The sequence below is a fragment of the Chiroxiphia lanceolata genome, chromosome 12, assembly GCF_009829145.1.
Source record: "Chiroxiphia lanceolata isolate bChiLan1 chromosome 12, bChiLan1.pri, whole genome shotgun sequence".
Taxonomy (NCBI): domain Eukaryota; kingdom Metazoa; phylum Chordata; class Aves; order Passeriformes; family Pipridae; genus Chiroxiphia; species Chiroxiphia lanceolata.
This window is the reverse complement of record NC_045648.1, coordinates 1,811,734-1,828,332: the sequence shown is the minus strand read 5'-3', so window position 1 is coordinate 1,828,332 and position 16,599 is coordinate 1,811,734. Positions and strand designations below refer to the sequence as shown.

Genomic DNA, 16,599 nt, shown 5'->3' with positions numbered 1-16,599 from the left:
GAGTGTGAGGTTCAGCCCAGCTTTGGACATGCTGGGAAGAGGTTGGGTGTCTCTTGTTCCCTTGAAAATCAACGTGAAGGGCCAAGCATTTTCCCTGCTTGCCAACGTGTCCCAGGGTGCTGGTCCCAAAGAGGGCTGCACCCTTCTCCACGGCACCTGGGAATGCAAAGAGAAGGCAGAGCTGGACCAGGAGTGGTTGGGGGTTTCTCCATGTCAGTTGGATGTTTCTGGATTGACAGTTGGACTTCATGATCTCAGAGGTCTTTTCCAGCCTTCGTGATTCCATGAATCTTTGATGGGTCTTTGGGAAGCACAAAGGCTTTTGCTCAAGTAGCTCTGAGCAGCTTCTCCTGGCTCCTCCTGAGCCAAAGAACCCTTCCCAACACTCCATGCTGGTATTTTCCAGGTCAAGCTTAGCCACAGTGTTCTCTGGATTGCAAGGAAAGCCTCTTGAAAAGTGAGCAACAGGGAGACAGGTCCAAGGGGGAGATGCCCTGAACCACTGTCAGCAGCCTGAGGGAGCTCATTTCATCTCCAAGCAAAGGGGAACTGGGGATTAGCTTTGCGTAAAAGATTGTTCTGAGGGGGTAAATGTACTAATTAATTTGATTTTCACTTGGAAAAGGGGTGGTGGTTTGAGAGCTAAAATTGCCTGATTATTGCCAGCACATAAATTTCTCCTAGAAATGTGGCTGCAGTTTATCCTGATCATATTCAACTTCAGGCAATGAAAATTCTTCTTTCTGTTTGTTTTGGCTCTCCCCTTGCTGCTACAGCGTCTGCAAAAACATGTCATGCATGAAATGCTCCCCTCCATTTCGACAAGTTGTTCTTTATTCTTGCTAATTTTTCATTAAGAAAAATGCCAGGAACACCAGAGACCCCGTCAGGTCTCTGTAATAGCTGTGCAGCAAGATTAAAGGCTGAGAAGTGTGGGGCTGCTGGCATCGCTTCCTATCCATTATTTTAATGTCTTTGTTGGGGAAAAAAAAAAGTCTCCCGACCCATTCCTGCACTTCTCAGCCACGACAGCTGGAATTTTGCCTCTGGAAAACACTCACGACAGGGTGTAATGTATAGTTTGTACAAGGTAAATGTGCTGGCCAGGCCAGGTTGTTACACACCGTGTTCAGCCAAAAACTGCCTCGAGCTGGCTCTGGGTGCTGCTGGTGGCTGAAGGGGGGCAATTAGTGTGATTAGAGCAGAAAGTGGAGGTTCCAACCAAAACAAGGGATAGAAAAAGTAGAGTTTCTCAGCCAGTTCCAAATAACTCAACAATGGGGTCGTGTGCTGGGTGAAAGGGACCACGAGGCACATGGACCATAGGTGGGGACGAGGAGCAGGGTTTTGGTCATGGCCCACACTGATGCCTTAAATAGGAGCAGGAGAGATGCTCTGGAGGTGAAATTCAAGGCTGAAGTTTCCATGGATATGTCCTCTAAATCCCTGTAAGAGCTGGGGAGGTCTGGGAAGGGCAGAGGACCCGACCGCTGATGAGATGATGGGGGTGAGAGGGAGGATTTAGGGGTGTGAGGAGCCCGGGAGCTGAGGCTGGAAAAGCTGCTGTGAGAAAGGAGGTCAGAGGGTTTGAGTGGGATAAATGGTGATTTTTAGTGACCAGTGTTACAACCTGCAATGGGTGTTGACCACGTGGGGTTTGGAGTGAAACAGGTCCAGCCCTGACCGGAGGTGGATCTGCAGAAAGGGAATGTGCAGGAATGAGGTAACTGGACAACGCTCTCAGGCCCAGAATGGGATTCCTGGGGTGATCCTGTGCAGGGCCAGGAGCTGGACTAGATGATCCTTGTGGATCTCTTCCAACTCAGGACATTCTATCACTCTAAAACTGGTATTTTAGGGTATTTTTATCAAGGGCATTTTTATCAGCCTCCTTACCCCTCCCACTCTCTGCCTTGTGTTGTCAGCCTCCAAAAGCACAGGGAAATCTTCCATAAAACCCATTAAATGGGATTTTAGAACTGAAGGGCACAGCTAAACTGAGCAGTGTCTGACACAGTTCGAGGCTGCTACAACAAAGCAGCAGTGGGTGAGAAATTTGGTATCTCAGTACCCAAAATAACCATTTCCCTGCACAGACCAGCACGTGCCTTCAAGCACGGAGCAAACTTGGTGATGCAGCTGCAGAGAGCCAGGAACCAGCTCCTGAAATGGGAAGAAGAGTCATTTACATGGTAATTAATAGCATTTGTGCATGTGAGGGCCGGTGTGTCCCCAGAGACCTCCTTCATCCCAGCACACTCGTGGGGACCCCTCGTCCCCCAGAGCGGGGAAGGAAGCGGAGCCCCCAAATAGCTTCATTTCCTCAAGGACTTCCCCCAGCAGATGGGATAAAATTGCTATAAAAACCCAGAATCCCGAGACAGGGAAATATAATGAGCTGTGGGCAAGGGGAAAAAAATAAATGCTGAGGGATATTTATGCAGCGTGGGGAGTAGAGAGACCAAATCAGAAATTCCAATTAAGTCCATAATTTATTTCAACGGAAATATTAAAATTAGAGATGGGCCCAAGCGGTGAATTTCCGATTGGGATCCTGATCCAAATGGCATGTCTGGGCTGGGTGCATGTGGAGCAATCTCCATCCTGTCACGATGAACAGCATGGACCTGCACCCACTGGCGGGTCCTCCAAAAATTCTGTTGGAACCCCATTAGGCAAAGTAGCAGCATTCAAAGGGCATCATAAATGGTAGATATTGGGAGATGAGATAATTAAAAAAAAAACATATTAATATCTCTCAACCAAAAATTTACAGGAAGGAAGGAAGGATACATTGAGAAATAGCACATACACCGTGATTAAACAAGTGGGATTTAGCCCTGGGGAATGCTCAGGACAAAGAAGGGGCAGTTCCCTTTTGGTTTGGCTCATGAGGCGAGGAATTAAAAGGCTGGTAAAAGCTGCTGCAGATTTATGAAAGGGTGAGAGCACAGCACGTTCAATGCCATTTCAGCAGGACTCTGTGTTGCAAATATTTACTATTAAAAATATTCTCAGTACTTGACCAGAAATTGCTCTGGGTTTGATGCACGGCCTGGGTCTGTCAATGCTGGCAGTAACGTCCCAGGAGGGTCTGGGCAGTGGCCACGGTGGCACCATGTCCTGGCACCCCGTTCCAGCACCCTGGGCCTGGTTGGGTTGTGATGGGAGCATCCCCACTGCCTTTGAGTTAACATCCATCCTGGTACTGACATGGGAATCTCAAGGAATTAGAAAAGCCTCATTTTTTCCTGTAAGAGAGTGACCCCAAAGAGCGCTGTCCTGGTGGCTCCATGCGGCTCATCAGCACCAAGGAGTGGGTTTGGGTGGCTTCTTTCCACCTGGGTGGCTCACCAAACATCTCCATTTGGGTCTGTGTTGCTTTGCTCTCTGGGATCCCCATCCCATGTCCATGATCTCTGTGCACAGATCAGACAGGAGGATCCACCACTGCAGGCTCACCGGAGCACCAACAGTAGCACCCAAAGCTCTTCTGCAGGGTCAGCAGGTCAACCCCAACCCCACACACCCGCCCCGGCTGCTGGGTTTTCCTTTCAAAGCCTTGCACCTCCTCAGGAGACCTGTGTTAGCATTTCATTTCAGCCTTCCAACATCCACAGCCCTCGTGAGTCATGTTTTCCACCCCCCTCTTATTTAACACGCCACTCTCAGCCAACACATTTTATGGCCCAAAGTCGTCGTGATTAGAAATGTGTGTTTTCAATGTATGTTTTCAATGTGCGTTTTCAGTGTACTTTCCCTCCCTCCGCCCCATTCAAACCCTCCATTTACCAAACGGAGAAAAGTATTTTAAACATGTAGATCAAAATTACACACCAGCTTAAACGTGTCACTTTTTGGCACGGCCACCTCGTTTCTCAGCCAAGACTTGCAACTAAGATTTCTGCTCCTCTATTTTATTGATGTCCTTTTTTTTTCTTTTACTTTCCACGAGCACAAATAGCCACTTAAGCAAAATAGATTTAACCCCTAAGTATCTGCTCCATCTGCTTCCCTGGGGCTTGGATTTTGTGCTGATCCACAGCATTTCTCAATACCGTGGTGGTTCTTGTTGGCCACGTGAAGTTTCTTGGCTTCTCCAAGTTGTCTCAGGTCTTTCAGTTTGGGCTGAAACCCCCTGATGGTTCCACATGAGGAGTTATGGGTTTTCCCAGTTGCAAATATGGGTTCCTTAAATAGAAAAGTCTGAATCTTAAGTAAATAGAGGCTAATTTATAGCCTGCATCTCATTTACAAGGAGTTTCTAAGGTGATGTAGCCTTTAATGCACTGTGCAATTAAAAGGGGGATTGTGGCTGCAAAAAAGAATGGCAGCTAAAAAAAAAAAAAGAGAATATGAAACACAATTTTGCACTGTATTTGCTCTTGTAACAGGAAGATGCCACCAGGCAAAGGGGTTGAGATGCCGAGGTTGGAAATGGAATATGTTTGATGACACGCACAGAGAACATTTTGTCTCCTGGCACATGAGGCATAAAACACAACCCTGTTGTGCAGTGTAGGGGGTTTCCAGGCTTCTCTGCTGCATTTAGAACTCTGTGGCCTCAGGTAATAAATACATGTATACACACACCCACGTTCATCCTTATCCTGGGCCGGGGATTAACCAAAACAGGGGAAGTGCATCCTTGGTGGAGCTCAGTTACCAAGGCTATGCTGGAGCATCTGGGTCAAAGCTGAGCAGCAGGAACAGAGGGGACAGCAAGAGGCTCTTGGTTTGTCTCTGAGTGGATGCAGGGTATGATTTGATAATGTCACACACTTGGAAGTGACTCCTTCCCCTGCAAACCAGGGAGCAAATCCCCTCTTCCCTATCCCAGCAGCGACAGTTGCTCCCGCTTCCCTGGCTGGTGGGACACGCCAGGTCTGATGTGAGCAGGGATTTTCACTGACACCATATAGCAGTGGCAACAGATGGAACCATAAGATCAATATACAGTCCACATAATTAAGAATCGTGTATTTAATTGTGCCTTTTCAACAAGCATTTCAAATGCTCCTTAAATCAGCCACGTGGTTTTTGATATGGGAAACAGTTGTGAAATGTTTCATTTGGAAACTGCAGAGACTGATCCAAACAAGCTGAGCCGCTGCCTTGTGTTTGTGAAAGGTTTTTGGCAGCTCTGGGGGTGGAGGGCTCTCCACAAACCATCACTGTGTGAGTGGGTTGTGATATCCAAGAGATTAACCTGGGGGGGTAAAGTAGAGCGCAATTAATTTTATCCTTCTGAAAGCTTTGGGCTTAATCCTTCAAAATTCTGTGGTTTTGGATGAATCAAAGTGTTTTAAACTCTAATGGCTCCCGTGTGAGTTCACCGTTGTGGTATTTGGGCAACCTGAGGCATGGGGGGGTCCTATGGGCCAGGTTAGGTGGGGGGAGCAGGAGAACTGAGCCCTCCCTACCTCTTTTCTCCTTTGCTTGAGGGTTTGATCAAGTAGGGCTAAAACCCTTCCCAAAATCAACATTATCCACCAAGTGCTACAGCAGAGAATGATCCGAGCAGCCTGTTTGTAAACTTGGAAGGACTGGATGTTCCCTCACGTCAGTGTTCTCCCTTGAAAGGCTGAAATGAAAGATATTGCCTCCTGTGGGGAAAATAATCCCGTTTGGCTACTCTTCTAGGGGTCTAACCACAGCAACGGGCTGGAAATCAAACCTGACCAAGTGGTGGTTTGGAAGTTGTCCCGTCACCTGCTGCCCATCCCCAAGCACACAGCGGGATGCTCGGGCAGCCAAAATCCTTGTGTGATTCTGGAAGGGGCCTGGGTGGTGGGAAAGGTGCTCTGTTGGGGAAGGCTGGGAAAACATGGAGCCCTGGCCATGGGACCACTGCCCTCCAGCAGCTTTCTGTGTGGTGCTGTGCCAGCACTGACATGTGTTGAAGGCTTTGAATCTGGGAAAAATACCAGGGAATCAGGGAATGGTTTGGGTTGGAAGGGACCTTTTCAGGTGATCTAGTCCAACTCCACTGCAGGGAGCTGGGACATCCCAGCTTCCCACCAGCCCCAGATGGACCTCAGGACAATCCAGATGGTCAGAGATGGTCAGCAGAGCCCGGAGTGCTGCAGGAGGTGCCTTTGCAATTGCAGGGGGAGACAAAGTCGTGCCCCCCATATCGCATATTTTTGCCATTTGGCATCATCTCTTGTTCTAAAGGGTTTCACCACCTTAGCAAGGTGCTCTTGGGTTGTTTTCACTTGCCAGTGTCATTTTAGGAGGTCATTTGTTTATCTGCTTGTTGGAACAGAACATTAAAGCCACATCCAGACAAGTCCAAGGGCTGGGAGGAGGCTGGTCTGGTCCCTCAGGAACCTCAGCCACCCCACCTGAAGGGGCTCAGCCCCAGGCCACCCCTACCCCTCAGCACAGCTTCTCCAGGGCTCAGGGGGCTGTGATGTGGTGGGGGGAGATCAAGGGGGTGGAGAATCCCAATTCCACCACCCCCAGCATCTCCCAAGCCTGACCCTAAACCCTGCAGTGGTTCCTCCCTGGCTCAATTTATCCTAAACGTGGCCATATCACTCAAACGGCCTCGGTGCTCCTCTGTTCGGGCAGGTAATGATGATACAGACTCATTTATGCAAGATTATCCTTTTATCACATTTCCAGACTCATTTATGAGGCTCATGTTTTCCCCCCAAGGGCATCATCAAGTGAGTTAAGTTGTACTATTTGCCTCCTGCAGTGAACTGGCAGGAGCCTACTTCATTGACTGATGAGGGCTGCTGCCTCCGCCAAATAGGGGCTGTGTGATGGATATTTTACTTGTGAATATTATAGCTGGAAATTAGCATGTTTATTGAGGTAGAATGTGTTTGTTTACATTCTGCTACCCATGGTATTACCTTTTATGACCTGAGTTGTTTAGCTGAAGATAAGCGTAAGCGCTCCGCATCTGGGGGAGGGGAGGGAGGAAATTAAAAAAAAAAAGGGAAAAAAATAGATTAATGAGCTACTAGATATCAAATGATGCTTTAAGTAAGAGACAGAGGTGCCTCTCTGGGAGCTGCCTGGTTCCCCTCACCTGGGCTTTAGCACAGAGGGGTGGGAGGAAGCGGCTTGGCTCAGTTTTATCTCTTTTTGCCTGTGAAGAAAGAGGCTTTTCAGGGAGGAAACCAACCAATCTGTCTTGAAGCATCCAGCAGCAATTGGGGTTGGCATGATGGGTGGGAAGAGCTCAGGGTCCCAGTCTTCAGTGTGCAGCCCTCCCCTTTCTAGGGTTGTTCATCATCCCATTGTCTTGACTCCATGGTGAGAGCCAGGGCTCCAGCTTTGGGCTCACCAGCACATCTCAGAACAGACTTGCTTCCCCCAGCCAGGGAAAACTAGGAGATAATATATAGAAGTGCCCCTCTTTGTGTCAAATTTTCCTAAAAAGACTTATTCCTTGCCTACTTTAAATGACAGTGGCGCATTCATTATGTGAATTACCTGGTCACAGAGCTGGCTGCTGTCAGAGGCATCCCAGCCCCACAGTCAGGAGAGTCTGGAAAACAGCACATTCCCAACCTCTACAAAATGGAAGTTGTGGAAGTGCTCATCCATCAAGTGCTCGGGAACACAGGCGTGTCACCTCCATACTCAGAAATGCCTGCCTGGAGTAGGGAATTGCCTGGCCAAACAGGGAGCTGGGTGCACACTGGGCACCCTGCTCTGGGTGGGAGGTGTTTGTGGAATCACAGAGCCTGTCCTGAGCCCATGTCAAGATTTAATTTCATTTTCAGAGGCGCCTGCCAAGCTCTCTCTCGGTGCACGCCTGCAGACCAAAACGTGCTTTATGTCAAGGCAAAGAAATGCTCTTTTTTTTTCCCTCTTGCAGCTAAATTTGGCTCTAATTTTTGTGGCCTTTAAAAAGATACATCATCACGTATGAGCAAAAGAGAAAAGAATTAGTATCATGTCAGCTCGGGAGCAAAGAGGAGGCTTCAGTGACGGGCAGAGCTCTCTGAAAACCGCGGCTGGGAAATCCTCCAGCTGCCCCAGAGTCCCAGGAGGCTTCCCCTGGCCTGTGGGTTGAGACTGAAATCACACCCACATCCCTATTTGCATTCACTGTGCCCGGTGTTGGGGACACAGCGGCCTCGGGGGGCTTGCAGGTGGCACCACTTCCATCTGCAAGAAGTGGCACCTCGGAGAGCAGTGGGAGCGTTACCCCGTCAACATCTGCCTCTCGTGCCTTGCTCACCACGTTAATTTGCTGCTGCCTGACTCTCCAGGGTGAGATGGAGACAGATATGACTTCACTGTTACAATAAGTAGTAATAAAAATTATGATTGCCAATATCTGGGAGGCACACACTTGTGAGTCAGGAGATGAAGCGAATTAACAGCTTGAAAAATTGTTGGCCCTGGCAGAAAGCAAAGGCTGTAAATGTTGGGATTATTTCCCCCGCGACAGGGCTGTCAGCAGGGGATGGTGCAAGCGGGATGTTCTCTGGTCCCCACAAGAAATCATTTTCCCTTTCCCTCCGATGTGCAAAGCCCTTTGTCAGGGGTGCTTTGAGTTGGTTGGAGTGTTTAATGTGTGGTAAATGTAGGCAGGTTATGCCCAGATGGCCGGGAGGGGGTAAATCAGCTCTGTGTGTGTCCCACGTGTGACAGAAGCCACGGTGGATTTGTACCCACAAAGTCACTTCTTCCCAACCTCTGGACCAAAACTTGATGATTTATCCTGGGTCTCTGCCTCTTCCTACTCACCAAAAGAGCTCTCAGATAACTGCTGTTATCGGTGTTGGCTTCCTCTCCTCATCCTGCTTTTGGCCTTAAAGATCCCATGATGTCATAAATTCCTGCTTGTGCCTTCTGCAGGAAATACTCAAAGTGCACAGTTTGCCCAATGGGCTCAAATACATTTGCATGAAGAGTTCATTGAGCAATTATGAATAACCTACAAGTTTTAAAAACAGCCTCTTTGTGGCTAATTTGAATGTTTGCTGCAAAGTGCAGCATTTGCTGAATTAATGAGTCATTACAGATATTTCACTGAGCTCTGGTGGCACTGCCTGCTGCTGCATGAAGGGCTTTTTATTCTTCCATTGCACCTGTACCATTCCAGCGACATGCAATGCTTAATTTCTGCAAATTACTCCTACTAGAGCAATATGAAATACAACTAACTTGGGGGAAGGAGAGGTATACTTTAATTAAATCATCTTGCAATTAGTCCTTGAGTGATGAGGTAAGGTGGTTTATCTCTGTGCAAGTGGTACCAAACCACTGAGGAGATGCACAGAGAGGGAATTCCAGATTTTGTAGTGGCCTTCACATTCCTAAAGGGGCTCCAGGAGAGCTGGAGAGGGACTTTGACCAGGGCATGGAGTGACAGGACAAGGGGGAATGGCTTCCCACTGCCAGAGGGCAGGGACAGATGGGACATTGGGAAGGAATTCCTGGCTGTGAGGGTGGGCAGGCCCTGGCACAGGTTGCCCAGAGAAGCTGTGGCTGCCCCTGGATCCCTGGAAGTGTCCAAGGCCAGGTTGGAGCAACCTGGGCTAGTGGAAGGTGTCCCTGCCCATGGCAGGGGGTGGCACTGGATGGGCTTTAAGGTCCCTTCCAACCCAAACCATTTTGTAGTTCTATGACTCCATAAATTGGGTATAAATTGCAATCAGGTGAGTTGTTCAACAGTGGGAGATTTCTTATAAGTGTCCAAACAGCTATCTGGGGTTGCTTTTGCTGCTTGCTTGGGACCACCCAGAATTAGAATCAATTTAATTAAAATGGATGTTTTCTAGAAGTGCATTTGGGCCCTGATAGGACGGCAAAATACACAGATAAATCAAAACACACCATCATCAGATGTTTTGTGACAGGGAGGGTGCACAACGTTGTGTGTGGATACTGGATTTGATCCTTTGAAAATTCCCTCTCAACTCTACTCCTCTGCTCCCCACATCACTTTTGAGGAGTGTTACTCAGGGAGCAGAGGGTGACCCTGTTATCCGTTCACACCAGTGTGAATTCAGAGATCCAGGCACCATCCAAAGCATCTCCTAGGTGAGATAGGGATTTCACTTTAGATTCCCTTTGGATTCTTTGCTGGAGAAGGAGATGAATGGCTGAGTGCTCCCCCAACAGCATTTAACACGATGTAAAGTTTTCTTAATGATTTATTGTCCCTGGTGTTTTAGGCAGAGAAAATATGTTCTCAGTCTGTCCTGTCTGACACTGAAAACCTTGTCTGGTGTACTGAGCCCTCCAAAAGAGATGAACATCTTGTTTGAAGACATCTAAGAGCCCCTTGGGAAGCAAATGTGAATTCCTCTGTTTGAAGTTCCTGTCCCAAATTGAAAAGCAAGTGTTAAAAAGGGCACATGCAGGACAAACCTGTCCTTCAGACCACTGAAGGAATAAATAAAAAAGAATAAATTTCTTTAAAAAAACCCTCTAAATGTAGTTTAGTGGCAGGATTTGTAAAAAAAAATCAGCAAAGTGAAGGCAATTCAAAGCAACAGCAATTCCTCTCTCTCCTCTCAGCAGACCTGGGTATCACGAGAACCAGTGGGATGCAACCCAGGGACATGCACAGGGATAGTTTCATGCAAAATCTCATTTGTTTCAAGTTTAGAAAACAGTTCATATAATAATATAACTTCAGGTTCACCTCCCCTGTGAAGCTGATAAGCAGCACGACCATGAGTACACAAATACATCCAATGGTGAGAAGAATAAGCAAAAAGCCCGGCCTGAATTTAGATTTTGGGCTTGTCTTAGGTTGCATAACAACGTTAATGTTACTTAAATGTAGGTGTTTTGTGTGTGGGTGCACGCACCCGTGTGTGTGTGTGTGTGTGTGTGTGCATTAATAGCAATTTGTGATAGATGCCTCTGGGACCCACACATTCAATAAGGAAAAAAGGAGGTTTTATGGGAGATAACATAACTGTTTGCAATTTGGCTATTCATTGTATCTTTGGCATTTTATGTACTGCATTAGCCGAGGCAATTTCATGCATATGGATATAATGCATTAAGTAGGAGCATTTAAATATAGTGAAACTAATTTTATGATGATTAGTTGAAGGAAAACATTGCTTCGGTATCATCTATACAGGAGCCAATTTGCATGAAAATGCCCAAAGTTGCTATGCCAACATTTTCCGTGTTGCCGGTCGGGGTCGTCTCCGTGTCAAGACTTTGTATTAAAAATCGGTCTCCAGCGCCCGTGTCTTTTAATTCATTGCAAGCTGTAGGCCATTTGCTCACAAAGCTCTTGCAGTAAAACAAATGAATAGCTAAAATACTCATTTGCATGATTCCCATTCGAAAACGATTCCCCTGGAATTAAGGGAGCGTGTTGCTCGGTTGCGAAGATGGATGGGCAGATGAGCCGTGCAATTAATATTTTTTCGGCGTTCTCTTTTTTAGAGCCCTCCTAAGACTCGGAGCAGCACATGCTGCCTCCCAGACAAATTGGGGCCCGCAACAGTTCCAGGGCTGCCATGGCAGCAGCTTGTGTTCCCACTCTCTCCCCTTTATTATCTCACTTACATTATGCAGTAATTAAAACTATTTACCATTCCTACTTATCTGCCATCTGCTGCCATTGAAGTTTCCTCTTCTTTATAAAGCCATCTTCGGCGGCAGCAAGAAAAGTAACGGATTCAAGGGCAAGGAGGGGGAGGGAGGAAATTCTCCTGCTTTTATTAATAGGTAGCAGACCAGGACGAGGTTGAGTGTTACAAACAACTGGGTGCTTCCTTGTAGCGTGTCATTTTGTGCGATTTGCATCTGAAATGGGGAAAAAAGGGCTTTTTCTGGAGCAAACGCTGGCACATGGGATTGGGAAATAGATAAATAGCTGGAGCAGATGTGTATGGAGCTATAGGCAGGGCAGTGGGATGCTCCTCTGCTTACATCAGGATTGTGCTGATGGTTCATTCACTCCTGAGCCAAATCAGGGGGAGTGAATGAAGGATTTGGGTTTGAATGGACCGTGGTTTCCCAGCACGGGTTATTTGTAGCAGAGCCTCGAATGGGAGCTGGTTCCTGTGGGATGTAATCCCGTCGGATGCACTAATTGCAGTCAGGCAGACGTTGGGCAGGAGCGACACTCGAGGTCAATACGTGGGAGAGATGGGGATGAAAACACCCAGAGCTCTCCAGGAGGTCTCACTGTGGAAAATCCAGTTCGGGTTTGTGGCCTGAGGAGAGTTTAAATCATCCTGGTGCTGCGGGCCAGGGGCGATGACAGCCAGGTAAACGGAGCCTGCGGGAGACTCCGGAGAGCCCAGCCCTGGAGGCAGATTTAGGGAGGGCAAGACAGACCCCAGCAGGGCCCTCATACACTCAAATGGGCCAATAAACCAGCTCCCAGGGTGCTGTTGGTAATAAAAAGTGAAGAAGGCAGCAATTACTGTCGCCCTCATTCCATAACTCATGCTCTGTATTATTTACAGTGACTCTAAAATTTAAAAAATGCACTCAGCTTAATTGCCTTTTTCTACCGTGTGGGTGGAGAGGGTGGCTCTGGCTGCAAAACACATGGATTGGCATGGCCAGCGCTGGGGCTGGATGGGGTAGTTGGTAGAAATCCACAAAACCATCAAACTTTACTGGGTTACTGCTAAAAAGCACTTTTAGTGGTATGTTCTCCTTTATTAGAACTCTGGCAGTCTGAGTTACTGCTCAAACCCGGCCACGGCACAGAGGACTCTGGCTGAGCTGGCTTTTTTCTTAGAAAGCCGTGGCAGTTTCACTAGTTTTCCATCATTTGACTACAATTGGTTTTCTCAGTCTTCATTTTTTTATATATAAACACTCAGTTCTGGATTTCAACTCTTTTTCGTGACTGTGTTTTTGCCACTGTCTCCCGGTCTGAGCAAACCACCAAGGAAAGGAAAGAGGAGAAAATTAGTTCTGGGTTTCGGTGGTGTTGGGGTAAAGCATCATCCAAAAAGCTCTGGCAGAAATATTCCTAAATCTACAAAAAATGTGCAACAGGGAGGAAACGACACGTTCATGTTACAAACAATGCTGGCAAAGAGCTGCCCGTCCACTGGGGTGGCTTATTCAGTGCTCCAGATATTTCCTTCTCCCCACATCTGGAAGGGTTTAATAGTTAGGTGAGAAACAGCATCCAGTTTTTCAACACTTGGTGAGATTTCTCAAGTACAGTGGAAAGCCTCATGTTCGGAACAACAGTCATTTTCCAAGCCATTAAATTCCTTTGTTAACGCGCAAATACTTCTCATTCCTTCCCAAGTACAGTAGAGGGGGCATTGTTGCACCAAATTATTTACAGACACGAGGCTGAAACCTAAAAACCTAAAAACACAGGGCTCCTTCTAGTCTTTTTTTGGTGCCCACAGTGGGCTGCTCCCCAGATCAAAGGCCCTGCGAACACGAGGAGGTTGGAGCATCTCAGGCACATCCCAGTTCATCCCAGCAGGATGGTCCCACCCTGCTCTTTGCCCTCCCCATCACGTCGTTCCTGCCAAGTGCAGAAACCTCATCCAGATACAGCTGAAATCTATAGGAGGATAAAAATTGGCCCCAGAGCAGCACAATGAGCTTTTTGCTGGGTGCTGGGCTCCTCCTTGCAGCCTCCCAACAGCCGTGGTGTGGTTGGGTTCCTACAGGTTGGGTTCCTTGAGTGAAGCAGCTCTTTCAGCGCTGGAAAACTCAAATGTTCCTTTCATCCTGAGTTGAAAAACTGGGCTGAGTTTCCTTTATGCCACCCAGCATTCCCATCCCTTTTAGTAAATGATTTTGCATCACAGCCCCGCAAAAAAAAAAATTACCATAGAGATCCCATTTAAGGCAAGGGGGAAAAAAAATAACGTAAAAGGAAATATTTTAGGTAGGAGTTGAACAGCAAATGCTTTTTGGTCTCTGTGGGGAGTAATGATCCACAACAAGGACACAATTCTATATGCATGTAATATTATCACATGCTTCAAAAAGCTTTTAAATCACATAAATGCAGTTATGGACCATTGTACAAAATAAACATTCCACTTGTGTTTAGGCTGTTTTTAGTTCTTTGATCTAAAGTGATGCTTGCAGATTTTATTGCTTTGTAAATTAAAGCAGCTTTGATTTGATTGAACTAAATTAATAAGACTTCTGCCTTGTTGCAAGATAACAGCTACAGTATATTTTGGCTGCACTGCACGTAAGAAAACTGCAGTCTGTAACAATTCCACTGAAGCTTCATGGAGGATTTCAATACCTATTTTAATTAAAACAAAAGCCACTAATGTGTTCTTTAAAGAGAAAAAACTCAAAGTGTGCTTTTAAATCTATTTTAATACGTCTTAAGGACTAGAAGATAAATGGCAGGAGAACTGGGCTCTGACATGGTACTTTTTCTCTGCCTTTTGAATTTCCTTCTTGCACATCTAAGGCATGTCTCCCTTTGGATAATAAATCATGGAATCCTGGAATGGTTCGGGTTGGAGGGGACCTTAAATCTCACCTTGTTCCACCCCCTGTCATGGGCAGGGACACCTTCCACTAGATCAGGTTGCTCCAACCTGGCCTTGGACACTTCCAGGGGTGGGGCATGTGTGGATGCCCACCCATGGGGAGATGTGGGTGGAGGGGCACAGCCCCTTTTCTCCCCATCTTTCCCTGCTGGAAGTAGTTCTTCCACTCCTTCCTTGTGGTCAGAATGAGGCAGCTCCATTTTTTTTTTTTTGGCACTTGCCTTTTTTTCATTGTTACAGATTTCAAAGAGCTGCTTTCGTTTAAGGCTTTCTGGTAAATGAAATTAGGCAAAAAACGTTTCTGGTTTCAAACTTCCCGAGGGGGTGGGGGGAAAAGCCAGCGAGATTCACAGGCAGCAAACAGCTTCCTTCAAATTATCAGAGATGGTTTTTAATATCCCTTTCAACCAAAGCTTTCTGGGATTCTAAGGCCCTGTGAGCTGGTGGGGGTCCCCAGGCACAATTTCAGCCGCACGTCTCCAGGGCTCCGGAATGGAAACAGCCAAAGAAAGTGTAGGAGCAAGATCTCCCTCAAAACCTTCACGCCCATGTTCCTCCAGCCCCTGGTTCAACACTCCCACACAAAGCCAGCCCCTGGTGTGGTGGGATCATCCAAAGCAGTGAAGGGACAGTGTTTGCTCACGGACCACCGCGTGCTTGTGGGTTCCATCCGTTCTATCCCAGATCCATCCAACCTTCCCTGCTTCACCACAGTGGTGGATCTGCCCCATACAATAGTGCTGGGAGGTTTGGGGATGCTTTGCTATCTGGATTGGAGGGACAGAGCTGCTGGCCTGACCTATGCATGGGCAGGTGACCCATGGCCTGATGCTGCTCCCTGCTCAGCATCCCCGGCCCTGACACACCACCTGTGTCTGCTACAAGCTCAGTAGTAGGATAAAAAATTCACCTCCCTATTCCCCCCAGGCTCATCTCTCCCAGCAGCAGCCTCAGCTCCCCATCCTTCCCCTCCTTCTTACCCCTTTCATAAATAATTTTAATATAGTCCAGAGTGACTCAAAACAGGAAATTCTGCTGTTTTAGTTTGGTCTGGAGTCAATTTTCCTAATCCCTGCGGTGGAGTTGCTAAGTTACCCTATCCCAGGGCCCTCGCTGCTGTTTTCATGTGGAAAAAAAATAATAATAATAAAAAATAAAAATCTGTTCTTCGCTAAAGCAGCAGAGTTTGAGGGAGCTGTGGCTCATTACTGCGGGAAGGGTCCGGCACGACGAGCCTTTGCAGCCCTGTCACTAAGAAATCCCAATTCCCGCTGCTGAAAGCCAGCCAGGGAAAAGCAAAGTCTTGGGCGGCTTCTCCAGGGTCAGGGGGGTCAGACATGAGATGAAATGAAAGACAAACAGTGGCCGTGGAAAGCTTTCCCTGCCATCTCCTCCGGCGTAATGAGCCCTGGCTGAGCGCTTGGCCAGAGGCCAAACATTCATTTGCCACAAATCTTCTGTAAATGATTACATTACCTTACATTAGTTTCTGTAGTACCCCCAACTGTTCCTTCCAAAGCAAGTTAAGCAGAAGGAAAGCTGCCACTTCCCTGTAATTATTCTCCCTCGGCCCGACGGGCCACGTTCCTCCCGTCCCTCCTGCCTGGAGGTGTGGGATGGAGGGGGGACAAACCTGCCTTCCCACGAGGTTTATTGGATACTGGGGCCTTGGATGGAGGGATAGAGGGACTCATGGTAGACTGGGGAGGGTGAAGAGCGTGGATGCTGCTGGAGGTGCAGAATCTCCCCAGAATTGCAGCTGGAGACAGGAGGGGATCACGGAATCATGGAATGGTTTGGGTTGGAAGGGACCTTAAAGCTCATCTTGTTCCAAGCCCCTTCCACGGGCAGGGACACCTTCCCCTTGACCAGGATGCCTGATGTTGCTTCACACCACGGGAGATGGTTCGTGCTTTGGGTCCTGGTGTCTCTTTTACTGCTGGAGGTCCCTTGGGCTGAAGTTTGGACCTCAGCAAAGTGACCCTGGCTCACACTGAGGGAGACTGTGGCACTTCTGACTCTGCTGCAGTCCAAGCAGGGTAAAAGGCAGGTGCTTTGGATCAGAGAACTCTCTGGCCTGCAAGCTCCAAGTCTGGTGTCATCCCAGGATCCACAATCTGGAAGTTTTAGCTAAACCTCATCTCTCCCT

General features: G+C 47.6%; 1 long non-coding RNA gene across 1 annotated transcript; it reads left to right on the top strand.

The window, feature by feature from the left end:
• The first annotated feature begins 302 nt into the window (after window positions 1–302).
• On the top strand, window positions 303–4,556 carry LOC116793063. The gene is made up of 3 exons (XR_004359369.1): window positions 303–406; window positions 2,097–2,192; window positions 4,395–4,556. It is a non-coding gene; the product is annotated as an uncharacterized LOC116793063 (long non-coding RNA).
• Window positions 4,557–16,599: the final 12,043 nt, after the last annotated feature.